At 44.4% G+C, this 14,433-nt stretch overlaps 1 protein-coding gene and 1 pseudogene across 1 annotated transcript in view; both read left to right on the top strand.

Moving 5' to 3' along the window:
* The first annotated feature begins 5,990 nt into the window (after positions 1-5,990).
* rgs9a (regulator of G protein signaling 9a) overlaps positions 5,991-14,433 on the top strand; it is a 39,271-nt gene continuing 30,828 nt past the window's right edge. Inside the window, exon 1 of the mRNA XM_070546970.1 lies at positions 5,991-8,233. The gene's annotated coding sequence lies outside the window, so the exon portion shown is untranslated. The remainder of the gene's footprint in view (positions 8,234-14,433) is intronic.
* Positions 13,111-13,646, top strand: LOC107372670 (akirin-2-like; annotated as a pseudogene).

Genomic DNA, 14,433 nt, shown 5'->3' with positions numbered 1-14,433 from the left:
GCTGTGCTCGCCAGACCACTGCTGCGTTCACGTGCTGCAGGAAACCGCGAAGCTACACGAGTCCGCTTTCCCTCCGCCCGAACATTTTATTTCAAGACGAGCCTGTAAATGAGCAGTTTTCTTCCGAAATCTAAAATACGTAATAGTAAAACATCTGGACAACCAGAAGTCGACAAAACAGCGTCACTCAAGTGAAACTGAATCGAATACGTTTGCATGTGACAAGCACTTACGGATTTTTCATTAAAAAAAACTTTAAACGCAACACAATGTCGGAGGGGTGGCGTGAACGCGCCTTGTGGCCAGTGGACGGGTGGGTCGCACTGATTTCTCCTAATAGCATGCCTTCTTCTCATTTCTGCAGCATCATCTCGGTTTCAACACTGATCTGACCGGTTGATGCCAAAACTCAGGCTCATGGTACACCATTACGCTAAAAACTATCATTTCAAGATCTACTTTCAATAGAATAAAATAAAATTTATTGGTCCCACAGTAGGGAAACTCACTTGATTCAGCAGCACATACACTTGAAGAAAAGGAAGAAAAATCATAAGATTACAGGTAAACACACAACAGTGATAAGCTATTATTGTAACCTTCAATCACTGAAAGCAACATATAAAAAAAATTAACTTATGTTTCCAGAACTACAGTGCATCCGGAAAGTATTCATAGCGCTTCACTTGTTCCACTTTTGTTTATGTTACAGCCAGGGGCGTAGCACCAAATTCTGGGCCCTAGGTACAAGTCTTCTAGGTGGGCCCCCATGCTCAATTGTTTAATATCTCTCTTACACATTTTTTGTCATGCTATAAGACAAGATAATAAATATGATCTTAGTTTAACCTCTATATTGAGCAAATACAAATGCCAGCATAATAAAAGTGAAATGCCCAGACTTCACATATAATTATTTTTATTTGCCAACAATGTGTTCAAACAAAAATCCTGGAATTTATTTTCCAGTAAATGCCCACTGACGGGTCTTCATGTTAGCAAAATCACTTATGAGATCTTTAAAGTCCAATCCTTTGGCTAATTGGCTTTCAATAGAAAGAAGAGCTAGGCTGTTCAGTCTATCCTGGGACATTGTTGATCTCAAATAATTTTTCACCAGTTTCAGTTTGCTAAAAGCCCGTTCACCCCCAGCAACAGTCACAGGTAGTGTGCAAAATGTCCTCAGTCCAATACAAACTTCTCCAAAAATGCTCTGTAATTGCATCCTGTAGATGGCATTAAGCAGCTCAAGAGGAGACCGAATGTGTGGAAATGTGGCACCATATATTGTTCTCAGGTGTAGCATCTTATTCTCAAATTCAGCTGTGAGATCCTCGTCAGTCTTCTGACAATTGTATCTCTCTGTTGACCAGTGAGCTTCTCTGGCCTTAGTCCTGGATCATCTGGCAAACACTCATCTGTGTTGCTCAGCCTCTCACTGTCTTCTTCTTCTGGCCTCTCCTCATCATCCTCACTACCTTCAGAGCAACCATCCCCTTCCCTTTCTTCACTTACATCATCCTCTTTCACATATTCTATCTCTTTCTCTGCTGCAAGGGGGACAGACACCACACAAGCAAAATGGATCATGAATTAGGTCACCAAAATATAACCTAACATGTCCTTTCAGATAAATCTGCTGCTAATGATTGCTTGTAAATTGAATAACTTAATTGTATGAGCTCACCTTGTCTCGTCTCCTCAGTGCTTTCTGGAGACAATGAGGGCCCTGCTGCTGCTACTGCTGCTGCTACTGCTGCTGCTACTGTGTCTAAAGGGCCATGTGGTTCATGATGTTAAGCTTTGCTAATACTGATATATATATATATTGATATATTAAATACATATGACATGAAATAAACCAGGTTCTCTCTGTGAATGTAATGTACTCTAAATTTTATAATCCCTGCATTATCAGCCAAATTATAAGATTGTCCGTTTTCAAGATCAAATATAAAGAAATTTAAAATAGGCTTAAAATATCTAACCAAGTCAATAACAATCCTCTAACACCAGTGTCATCATGCTATACGAAAAACAGTGGCAGCTTCTCATTCCTGAGATTACCACGAATCCATCGATACCAAGTTTGTCCTGGTACATGACTGGGAAGGAGCTGAAATATCCACACAGAGTGAACCTGTTTTTACTGCGAGGTCCACAAATTAATTGGTGGCGGCCGCCCGCGATAATAATTCTGATTAATATATATATATTAATTAGTGTTTTCACTGATAACACTAATTAATTTATATTCGATCTTGATGGTGAAACTAAAGGCGTTTAACACTGAACACCTAACATGAATGCAGATTCTGAGAGCTAGCTAATATCAGCTAAAACTGTGTTCTGCTGCAGCTGCTCACCTTCCTTCTTGAAAAACCTAGTCAATACTTGCTTCTGTTCAATTAACTTTTCTCCTTCTCCTTCTTTTCTTTTCTTTTCTGGAAGCCAGATTTCCCTTTCTTGGGAAAAGACATGACTGACTCTCCTGCCTCCAGCTCTGGCTGTCGGCATCTGCGATGTCTCATAGCTGTACATGCGACCGTGCAGTCCCTGGCCGCAGGTGTGGACTAAACCACTTTGCACATTTTTAAGGGGTGATAGATGCCTCAGAGATTATTCAGTTATTATTTTTAAGGCGAAATTCTGTTTCTTAACCTCTTTATCCAGGTAAAGGGAAGTTTATTAAGACATTAAGTAAGTTGGGGGGAAAAAAACAACAACAATAAAACATTTTTATTCAAAGCTGTCTCAAGGCCCCTCCCTGCAGTGGGCCCTGGGTAAACGGTACCCTCCCCCCCCCCCCCCCCCCCCCCCCCCCAGTCCGACGCCCCTGGTTACAGCCTCGTGTGTGGGGTGCTTGAGTGACAAGCAACAAACACCCCATGAAGGAATTGGTGGACTTCAGCCTGGCGAGGTCAACAATCTGCAGGAGTCAATGTGCTCTTCGCTTCTCCCAAGATCTTCTCCCAGATGGCTACTCTCGCTGGGGGAAGCAGGATCCCAAACCCCCCCCCCCCCCCCCCCCCCCCCCCCCCCCCGCATTCCTATTGGAGTCTCTTGTTATGTTGTGTTGTCTGAAGTCTGTTGCATTTCTGTCTGACGTGTTTTCTTGCATATCAAAGCTGCCCTCCCTGTGGAGGGTATCTCTGAAGTGCCCTTTTTTTCCTCCACCTGACCCAATCCTCATATAAACCCTCTGATCTCTATTAAGGCAGCGCGACTCGGGTTGTGAATGACCACAGTCACCAATTCTTGTCATGTGTCTTGCCCATGTATGTCTAATCTCTGAATTGTGTGTACTGAAACTCTAATTTCCCTCTGGTATTAATAAAGTATTGATTGATTGATTGATTGATTGATTAATGTGGCAAGGTGGAGAGACGAGGGCCCGGGCAGGATTCAATCCCCAGACTTTCTGGTGAGAGTCATGCGTGCTAACCAGCCAGCCAAAGAGACATCCCCTTGGCCAAGTAGCCAGGGCGCATCATCAATCGGGACACTGTGACAGGACGCTCACACTGCCACAGGCACATGGATTGATACATGAGCACAAAACAAAAAAACATCAGCAGAGAAACCAGAGTAGCCAAACACTGACAGACCAAACAGTCTCCCAAGACTGCCCAACCGACCAACCTGTGCATGGCCTCGATTGATTACAAGAAAGCCTATGACTCAATGCCTGTTACAACCCAGGTATCTAGAGGACCTGGGGCAACATGGAGAATGCATCTCTCAGTTTGAAAAAGTTAACAAAGGTTTAAATTTCTGTCTTTTGCTTTTGCCAAATAGGACAAAACAAGACAAAGGGAACACAAACGAGTCTTTGCCCAGGACAAACCTAAAGTTTAACAAGAGAGCTCTTTAAGTCTCTTCAAACGCAACACAAAAAAGTTCAAATGGGAGATAATAGGCCAGAGGAAAAGGCAGCTAGGAACTGTTGATCCACTCTTGATGTGCTCTAATCAGTTGCTGATGGGAACTCTGCACAGCTGGTGCAGGGTGGAGCCAGGTTAAGCACACCAGCCCAGTCTGCACACTAGGGCTGTAGCGAAGCCTCGACGACGTCGACGGCTCGATTCTAAAAATTTGTCGACGTCAGATCCGGTAGTCGACGCACCACGCCCACTTGTTGCATCCCCAGGAGTTTGTAAATAGAGGAGGAATCTGCCTGTTTTTCCTCTAGTTCGCCCTCTTCTCCGCCTTCACTAACATCTCCACCAAATACCAAAGACCTGGAACAATGTCCGTCCACTACTAGATTATTTTCCTGTTTTGCCCGTCTTCGTCTCCCGGCAACGGACAACAACTTCCAGGGTCAGATGCGCTGCTCCGTCTCTACTGCAGATGTAGAACATCACCGGGAGCGTTTCTCCCTTCATTAAGGAGCTTCTTTCAGACATTAGGAGAGCTGTTTTGGTGGTAGCAGTCTCTCCTCCATGCTGGTCTGTTTGCTGCTGGGTGTTTTTGGTTTATTTAAACTTGGTAACTTGAACTTAATGTTGGTAAAGCTACTGTTAGCATCTTCGCTAACAGCTTCTTGCGTTGGGATAAGCTGTTACGTTTTGGTTTAGAGTTCATCTTTTTTGTGGTGCAGATCTCCCTTTTATAACATTTAGAGTGTTGTGGGTGTAACGTGAGGACGTGGGGACTAGTGGCAGCGGTTCGGTGCCAGCTGCACTGGGTCGGAGGTGGTTCTGGTCTGCAATTCATGACGTGAATTCATGCGACATGCTGTTTACAGTCATAACGCTTTTTCTTTACATTTATTTCTTCCAGGGGATCAAAAACCCACCATCAATATCAAGGTTTGAAATAAACAACACTTTCTCTGCTGCTTTTAAGCTGAATAAATCTCTTGAGCCTATGGTTAACCTCTCTGACAAACAGGTTGTGCTTAACCCTTTGGTTCCTGATGCTTCTTCTCTGTCATCCATGTTAGAGGCTGACCATCTCTCCAGCATGGGTGTGAAATCTTCAGGCTGTGACCCACCGCTTCAGTCAGAGGTCTGCTTTACTCGTCAGTCCGCCTCATGCAAAAACCAGCTTCTTTATCGGGGCCTGATGGAAACGTCAGCCGCCGTGAAACACTTGTGGTCTCCGGATGGAGCTACCATGCCATTTAAGGGGTTTGTGCCCGGACATCTTGACCTTTCTGTGAATGACCTTGTCATTTCTCAGTTTGTGACCTCTGCTAATACGGTGGCCAATTCTTTTCTCCTTTCACAGGGGTGTGACTTAGTCTCTGGCCTCTGTGCTCTCTTTTCTGTGATTTATCTTACAGGTGACCACGACGACGCAGTAAAACCTGCGGTTTCCAGCAGTCCAGTGGTCAGTGGTGATATTGAGGAAGCCTCAGTGGTTGCTGCGCACTCCTCTCTCACGGGCTCGGGGAGGCCACCCGGCCCGGGGGGTGTAGGTGGGTGCAGTGATGCCCTGCTCAGGGCCCCGCCTGACAAAAGGGGGGTGCCGGGTGGCACTGAGTTTTCCGTTGCGGACTTCAACCTGTTCGGGGGAACGCCTCCTCCGAGTAGGCGGGTCATTGCAGAAATCGACACTGACCTTCCACCAATTCAGCTGACAACATTGACCTCCGACCCGGAGTTAGGTGCTGCACCTTCTACGGGGCGGAGTTCTAGTCAGTCTGTAACTACTCTGGTTAAACCGGGTTTTTCTGATTCTGTGTGGGAACCTCCATCATTCTTGGGAATAAAGTATTCTTGGCTTCAGTTTTCAGGACAGACCATGTTCCTAAAGCTAGCGTCATGTCTGTATCTGATTCTAACCATGGCTAGGTTTGCTTTGACACCCGTGACACAACCATCCTTGGATCACTCCTTTTCAGAACCTCCAAGTCCAACACCTCCAGGTCTTTGGACATCTGAACACCTACTCTTTCAGCAAGATCCTGGTGACAATGTGCATCTTCTTGGTAATAGGGCTTTTAAGAGCTTAAGAACTGTTCTTTGTTATGCTTCTCCTGTCTCACAGACACGGCATAAGTTTGAGAAACAAAAGGGGGGTGGGGAGCCGCCTCCTGCTTTGCGAGCATCATTTTCGCATTTCCAGTTCGCTACCATTTCTGATCACAACAACGTCGCCTCCGTACAGCTGCAACCCAACTTTGAGCAGGTAAAATCAGGTTCTGATCTAACAGCTAAACCATCAGCTTCGCTCCAGTTCCAAACGGGACCCTCAGGTAAATTCAAACAAGTTTCCCTGTGGGTTCGTAACACAAGATACAAACAGTTTGATAACCAAATCGCTTATGAGCCTGCTCCCACAGATACGTCCAAACTCGTGTCTCTGTGGGTCCGCAATACCAGATTCAAAACGCTTACTGAACAACTCTATTCTGAACAACTCTATTCTGACCAACTCTATTCTGACCGGATTCTTTTCCACTAACTGGTGGACCGTTACAAGTTCTCTCGTTTGTGGGATGAGTTTTTAACAAATGTGATATCCTTTGAGTTTTTTTTCAGGTTACCTGCCTCCAGCCAGGGTCCTGTTACTAACTCACATTTTTAGGGATTACTAACCTGCTGATTTACATTTTTAGAATTGATTTACATCTCTATCTTTTTATTAGTGCTTTGTGTAGCATGATTATATTTGATTACAAGGTTAATTTTATTTTGTTACTATTTCCCTTAAAGGGCCACAAGCCAATTTGCCCTTCATTTTCATGATTATTTCTTTTATATATATGCCTTTACTTAATGCAGCCTGCTGAGTTTCACATATCAGTTAGGATTTACTTTCCTTTATTTGTGTTTTCTCTGCATCACGTTTTTACATGACACGTAGAACAGGGTGCAGAACATTTCTTCTTTAGATAATTCACAAAAGGCATCCACATTTTCCCAGAGGCACCCATAGATAGGTTTTGATTGATTTCTTTGATTTGCATCAAATGCTATCTATCGTGTGGGCTGTCTCACTTTGTCTCCTTCTCCGAGCTCGTATGGACTACATCCCATCAGAGGGGTCATCTTCACCATCCTTCAGCTGGTTTCCTGTCGCATGGGGCTTCGGTCGTGGTTCGAGAGGTGTCGAGGTCGTCACTGGACTTCGCCTGGACTACGCCTGAGGAATACATCACCTGCCCAGCTCTGTGTGACACACGAGCTGCTTATCCTTTGAATACCTTTGCATTATTGCTGATGAAATTAACTACTATTGGCATAGCTCTGCTTTCAAGATTCCCTAAGTGGATTACTTTACAATGATTGCAACAGTTTTGGCCTTAATCATCTGATCAGGATAGACTCCCTTCTACACGAGACCTGTGGTGATGCTTCATCGTTCCTGCCTTCATCTGGGATGTCTACCTTCACGAGTGCATCACGTTATTGAGGTTGTGACGTCAGGTGGCCTCTGTTGACCACCATGTCGTCACAAAAGGGGGGGTCTGTAACATGAGGAAATATGGGTTTTCTGTCACATTGGTGGCGCTGGACTCAGCTGGGTCAAAGCTGGGTCATTGAGAACTTTCACCCACAGATTAAGACCTGAACGCCAGCGAGTCTGGGAGGAAACCATAACATCTGCCACCTGCGGTACCAGAAGAAGGAGTTCTCATGGACAAGTAGTCATAACAAATCAAAACATACAGTTTAAACTTCTTTTTCTTGATTTTAATGTTAAAGTAACCATTATCATTTTGCTCATTATAAATGTGTTTAATCAAATGAATGGTTCTTATGCTTTGGGGTAATTATAATGGATTAATGAATCCACACTTAAGTAGATAATGTTGAATGTTTGGTACTGACCTTCACACACACCCACACACACCTTCCCACAGTAAACTCCAGACACATTTGATGACGCACACGTTTGCTTTGAGAAGAGAAAGGTTTTTGGTAAGTTTCAGTCTTATGATTTCAGTTCGTGTTGGACAACGAAAGAGAACAGACTTGAAAACCAAAGGGGGGGCAGAGCCTGTTGGCTCGTTCTTCCCCCCTTTCACGCTGTTTCTGCCACGCCAGGCAGAATAGCTGAATCGCAACTTCTAACGCAGACTCATTACCGAGTCTTGATTTCTGAGTGAATTAACTTAAGAAAGCGCGTCGACAAAACGCTTTACCATCAACGTGTACCGAGGGCAACTCTGGACCGGTTCCGTTCGACGCCTACGTCTCCTGTCAGCCGTTGAGTGTCATCTGGATGAACCACAACATCCTCCACGGCCCGGATCCGAAAGAGGGTCCACAAGAGTTCGGTGAGACAGCACACGGTGTTTAGCGTTTGGATGCATTTTTTTCAACTAAACCTAAGTTTATTCAAACCATCACTTTTCACTCAGACACCTGTTTCTTCCTGAAGCAAAATCAGATGCACACACGCATCCATCTCACCTCATATCACTCTCACAACTCACAACATTCTCAATCTTCATAAATTCACCAGAAGGTTTATTTGAGCAAGAACAGCATATCAACTGTTAAAGATTGTCCCACAAAGTTGCCAACATGATTGTTATTTCCTGTTTGTCAATTTTCAAAATCATTAGTTTAATTTGAAGAATTAAAACTTTTAATCGTCAAACTGGTTTCCTCATTGAACTGAAACACAGACACTCAGATATTATCGGCAGTTTATCGATGAAAACAACCTTTGAGTCTTCTGAACGATGTAAAACTTGGTTATTGAATATTAAAAATTAATATTCCGAATTAATACGTAGCATGGTTCCTCTTTCATAAAAGTGCATAAAACCACAACGCTACATGGGTTTTCGGTTTAGTTTAAAATATCACCTTGAGTTTGGTTTAACCACCCAGTTTAGAGTTTGGACCTTTGGAGATCCTTATTTTGGTCCAGAACCCAGTAATCTTTGCCCAGTGGGACATCCCTAGTTATTTGTACTTTTGTTTAAATTCGCCACAGGCAGAATTAGTGTTATTATTCCCAACCTGTGGATGGAAAGATTTATGGTTTTTTTTGTAGTTGTAAATAAACCTGATCATCATTTTAACTTTTAAATCCCGTTATTGTCCCTTACTTTTTGCACACGAGCCAAACTCCCCAGGAAGAGTCGCAACACCACTCGCCTCGCGCACATAAGTGACCAAAACAAAGCAGCATGGAGACACTCCATCTTCTACCACCTCTCAGGCAGCAGCCTGCACTCCCATGTTCTACACATCACCAGAACATAACCAACCGCAACACAATAAAAGCAGTGTTATTCAAAATGGAAGGCCTGTAGTGTTTATTCTCTTACAGTAAGAATTTATCTTTTTTTTTTTTTTTTGAGGAATTTATTTGAGATTTTCTGGATTTTGTTAACTGTGCAATAGAAGAATAATCATTAGATAAATTTTCTAAATAGTCATTAGAATAGTCGACTATTCGATAAAATAATCGTCAGAATAATCGTTTTAAAAATAATCGTTTACCCCCAGCCCTACTGCACACGTGGGGCTCTGGACAGCTCCTCGGGGGCAGCATCACATGTGCTCACAGGAAAAAGGTGTACAAAAATGAAAAAAAAAAATAAAAACTACAAAAAAAAAACAAAAAAATAAATACACAAATGGCTCTGGCCGTAACAATGCTGCACTCATGGATCATTGAATGCTTGGAGCGGTACAACCATAGGCGTCATTTTAACCGGGGACGCCGGGGACATATCCCCGGCAAAATTTGTGATTGGCAGCTGTGTCCCCCCCCCCCCACTTTCAAAAACGCCTGCTGATGAGGATTTTTGTTTTACCAGCTCAGATCTTATCCAGGGGTCGGCAACCTGTTCCCATCAAAGAGCCATTATTACCTATTTCCCACAGTAATTCTGGACGGACCTTAATAAGCAGTGACTTAAGTGAAGCAGGCAGGTCGCGCTAGAAAATTTTGTTTAAAAAGACGTCATAAATGTTTTCCCCCGTCATTTTTATTTCTAAAATATGAAGTAAAAACTCCCAATTTAATTTTCATTGATTTGTCATTAATATGTAGTCTACACCCGTGCGTTAAGTGGACCATCTTCCAGTAAACGCAAAGCATCCAGCCCACCTCTCCAAATGCGTAAAATGTGCATCAGCCGCTAGTTAGGCGCACCATCAGCTGATCAGCCCAGACAAGAGCAGAGCAAATAGAGACAGAATAGAGGATGATTCTGTCTGGATGTGGATGGAGATTACATTTTACAGCAGCCTGATCATCATTTAAATACGTAAACCATCAACTGTCTTCTAGTCCATGCTATCAGCATATATTTTATTTGGTGTGTGTGTGTGTGTTTTCCACTTCAAACACTGGTCTAACCAACCAGACCAGCGTGTCCAGTAACACATTAATGTTACAATTAAACAGTTTCACTTCATGTAGGCTAGGAACATTTCACCTGCCGTGGCCCGACCGCTTCTGCTCCACATGAACTTTATGCGTGATCAAATGTCTCTACGCATCATGCGTCTCCATATTAGAGACGGGAACAAGCGCTGTTCAGCCAAAGTTTCATAATTTCATAAAAAGAACATTTTTCCAAGTGACACATCCCTCAGAGAGACCGGGTTTCCAGACCGCTTCAGTGGGAGGAAATCATTGCATGCACCATGGTTCTGCGCTGCGCTGCGAACCCCTCAGATCTTCAGCTCACTGTCCACCGTGGGCGCTCCGAGCCGCGCTGAACACAGTGTCCAGTATAAAGCTCTGATGTTCTGATGGGAATCTTTTACCTCCGCGATGTGCGTTAACGATTAAAATGTCAGCTCATCCATGTGCATCAGTGTGCGTCGGGGTGATTCTTTCAAACCAAGCAACATCCTTGAGTTCATCTGTCAAAATAAACAGTCAAATGGAAATATATGTAACCTGCCGTTTAACTGTTTTGCCTTCTTGTGAAGATTGTTGCAAAGAGAAACAATTAAACTTGATTAACCCCAGAGCCACCCAGAGAACCAGAGCGCATGTGGGAAGGTTCCTCCCACTGAAGCGAGTGTTTTCCAAACCCGGTCTCTCAGAGAGACTTGTCACTTAGAAAATGTTCCCTGATTATGAAACGTTGGCTGAATAGCGCTTGTTCCTGTCTCCAATGTGGCGACACATCCAGGAGCCTGTCTGAGGAGAATCCCAGAATCTCACATCCTCTTCAGCTCATAAAGTGCCCATATGATTACGCACAAGCGTGACGCGTCAACCCGGTCTCACAGTAAGACCGGGTTGGACCTGTTCAGGTTTACGCAATCTTTACATTTAGAATTGGCATACAGTTGTAAAATTAATGCAGTAAAATATAAAGCATTTTATTTAAATATCCATTCATTATTTTACAAACACAGAGCCGCATCAGATGGATGGAAGAGCCGCATGCGGCTACAGAGCCGCTGACCCCTGTGCTAGCCTACTTTATTGTCCCCAGCAATTTTTAAACCCCACTCAAGTGTATGGTTATTGTCCCCAGCAATTCTGAAAACAAACTGACGCCCTTGGGTACAACATCAACAAGACTCTAAGAGCTTTCATTGTAAACTCAATAGGGCTGTGGAAAACCACCCTTCAGGCCAATTGCACAAGTCTCCATCAAATGTGGCATATACCAAGGAGATGCACTGTCCCCACTGCTGTTCTGCACAGGTCTGAACCCCCTCAGCCAAATAATCAACAAGACTGGCTATGGATACTGACCAAGCCCCCATAATCCGGGTCTGGAAATGAAGCAAAACAGGAAATGAAATAAATTGCAGTTCCTCCCTCATCCACTAGGGGCTGGTGTTAGAAGCGAACAAATCCTCATTGACTCCCATGTTAAAAATACCAATTTCACAGCAGAAGTAAACATGTTTGCAGCCTGGTACCAAAACATGTTTTTGGTTTAAATTATCTAGTTTACACTTATGACAACTCTGAGGGGGTGAATTTTTTCTCAATCTTCTGTTTAAGTGTATTAAAAGCCTAAAATTCTGTATAATTAATGAGCATCAGACCTACGTGACCACAGAGCTAGCTCCGTGGAAAGGCCTCAGTCTGAGCCTCGGTCTGGCCTGGAAACTGCTCCGCTATTGTCAGTCTCTCAACTTAGACCATTAGTTGTAGCGTTTGTGCGTTCTTTATGGATATTATTTGTGCAATTGTTGGACAAAATGACTTGCTGTGGCATTAATTGCACTAATAGAGCGTCCAAGGAGTCTCCACTTCATTTTTTTCGGTAAGTAAAATTATATTTATGTATTTTAGGTCACTGCCGAGCTGAGCTTAGATTTTAACATGTACTGTTTAACCATGAAATTTAAATGTAATAGGGTAAACCCGCGTTAGCTTTGGGTTAGCTTGAAGCTACATTACTTCAGTTCAACGGGTGTTGTCACTTGATCCCACCCTCAGATCCACCTCTTTCCCCTTTTTTGGAATTGTCTGGGATTGACAGAATCTGTGACACGGTCAAAATGGTGGTGGTGGCCACCTCCCATTTTGGCACAAAAACTTAGAATTGGAGCCTATGGACACGAATTGTCCAGTATATATGTCGACGATACTGACTCAACAATGGAACCTCGATCAGCTACCTCCTCTTCATGGATGACATAAAGCTGTAGGCCAAGAGTGAGCGAGACTTCGACTCATTGTTCCACACCCCCAGGACCTACAGCACTGATATTGGAATGTCTTTCAGACTTGAGAAGTGTGGTCAGATGGTGACAAAGAAAGGGTAGGTAGTCCACACAGAAGTGGTCTCACTCTCAGAAGGAACAATAGCAGACATTGAGGACAGCTACAAGTACCTTGGTATCTCACAAGAAAATGGCGACCTTGATGAGGCTGCAAGGAAAAGAGCCACAGTCAAATATGGGGGTAAGGCAAGTCCTAAGAAGTCAGATCAATGACAAGAACAAGATCTGGGCAACAAACAGCTATGCCCTGTTAGTAAGGTGGTATGGTCAACAGAGGAGGAGGTGCTGGAAATACCATGGTGGGAGGACAAACCCCAACATGGGACGTACCACAGACAGATAACTGAAGTGGCTGATATTGTGGCAAGGTCGAGAGGTGGAGAAACGAGGGCCCGGGCGGGATTCGATCCCCAGACTCCCGGTTGAGAGTCATGCACGCTTACCAGTCAGCCAAAGGGACATCCCCTTGGCCAAGTAGCCAGGGCGCATGAGCAATCGGGTCACAGTGACAGGATGCTCACACTGTCACATATTCCCCCCTCTTTCCACAAGCATGTCCCCGTGCTCCCCTTCGTCTTCCTCCCCAAGGAAGTACCTCAGCATGGAGCCCTCACGTTTGGACAGTCGTCATCCAGACTTAGCGCAGAACAAATCCTCAACAGCATCAAACGAGGGTACAAACACATTCATAAGCGGAAGCATCTAGACGGAGGCATCCAACAATCAGAGTGCTGCTATTCTCCGGAGTCCTCTTCCCAACCGTCTACCATGAATGTTTCCAGCATGCCAAGGACATCCTCAGGAGGCGTTTCCCCAACCAGAAAAGAACAACCTCTGTTCACTCTGAGACAAGTTGGGATGATCTGTGAGCGCCTGCTGAAAGAAAGGGAAGAGAAGGTGCGAGAGGAGTATGAGGAGACCATGACGTCAAAGTTGGCAGAACACTACGACACCTTTGTGAAATTTACACATGATCAGTTAATGCGATGATTCGGAGAGCTGTCGGCGAGCTATGTTTCCTGAGTGTGGCACCGACGCTTGCAGGAAGCGAGCTTGTCATGATGCATCTTGAAGGAAGAGTTCCTTGTTGTAAGAGATTTGATTTTAGCTAGTTTAAATGAAACTTTTCTTACCGTGCCAAACGTTTGTCTTTTGGGCAAAAAAAAGGTTTGAATGAAGCTGTTGTTGGCAGTGTGTTTGTTGTAAGCAGCCAAGTCCTTCCTGATGTAAATGAGCGGCCCCCATCTCTACCAGTGGCCTCTGTTCCTCCAGCTATCTCACTTTTGTAATGACTCCCGGGCGAGAGTCATGCGCGCTAATCAGTCAGCCAAAGGGACATCCCCTTGGCCAAGTAGCGATCAATCGGGACATGGTGACAGGACGCTCACACTGCCACAATATCAAGAAATCCTACCGATGGCTAGAAAGAGCTGGTCTGAAGGTCAGTACAGAGGCACTCATCATGGCTGCACAGAAACAGGCTCTGAAACCAGAGCAACAGAGGCCAAGATCTACCACACCAGACAAGACCCAAGGTGTAGGCCGGGGGTATTCATTCCTGGGCCTGGAGGGCCGGTATCCATCATGTTTTAGTTTGAACTCTGTCAGTGCACTTGATTTACATCAGCAGGTGATTAATAGCCTGATGAGCTGCTGTGCAGGTGATTCAACCACTGAATCGTTTTGAAGCAGAGAAACCACTAAGATGTGCTTGATTCAAGCCCTCCATGACCGGAAATGAATATCCTCGGTGTAGGCTGTGCAAAGAGGCCCCTGCGTCAATCCACCACAAAACTGCAAGATGTAAGAT

The sequence above is a fragment of the Nothobranchius furzeri genome, chromosome 18 (genome assembly GCF_043380555.1).
Source record: "Nothobranchius furzeri strain GRZ-AD chromosome 18, NfurGRZ-RIMD1, whole genome shotgun sequence".
Lineage (NCBI taxonomy): Eukaryota > Metazoa > Chordata > Actinopteri > Cyprinodontiformes > Nothobranchiidae > Nothobranchius > Nothobranchius furzeri.
This window is presented reverse-complemented; position numbering and strand designations above follow the sequence as displayed.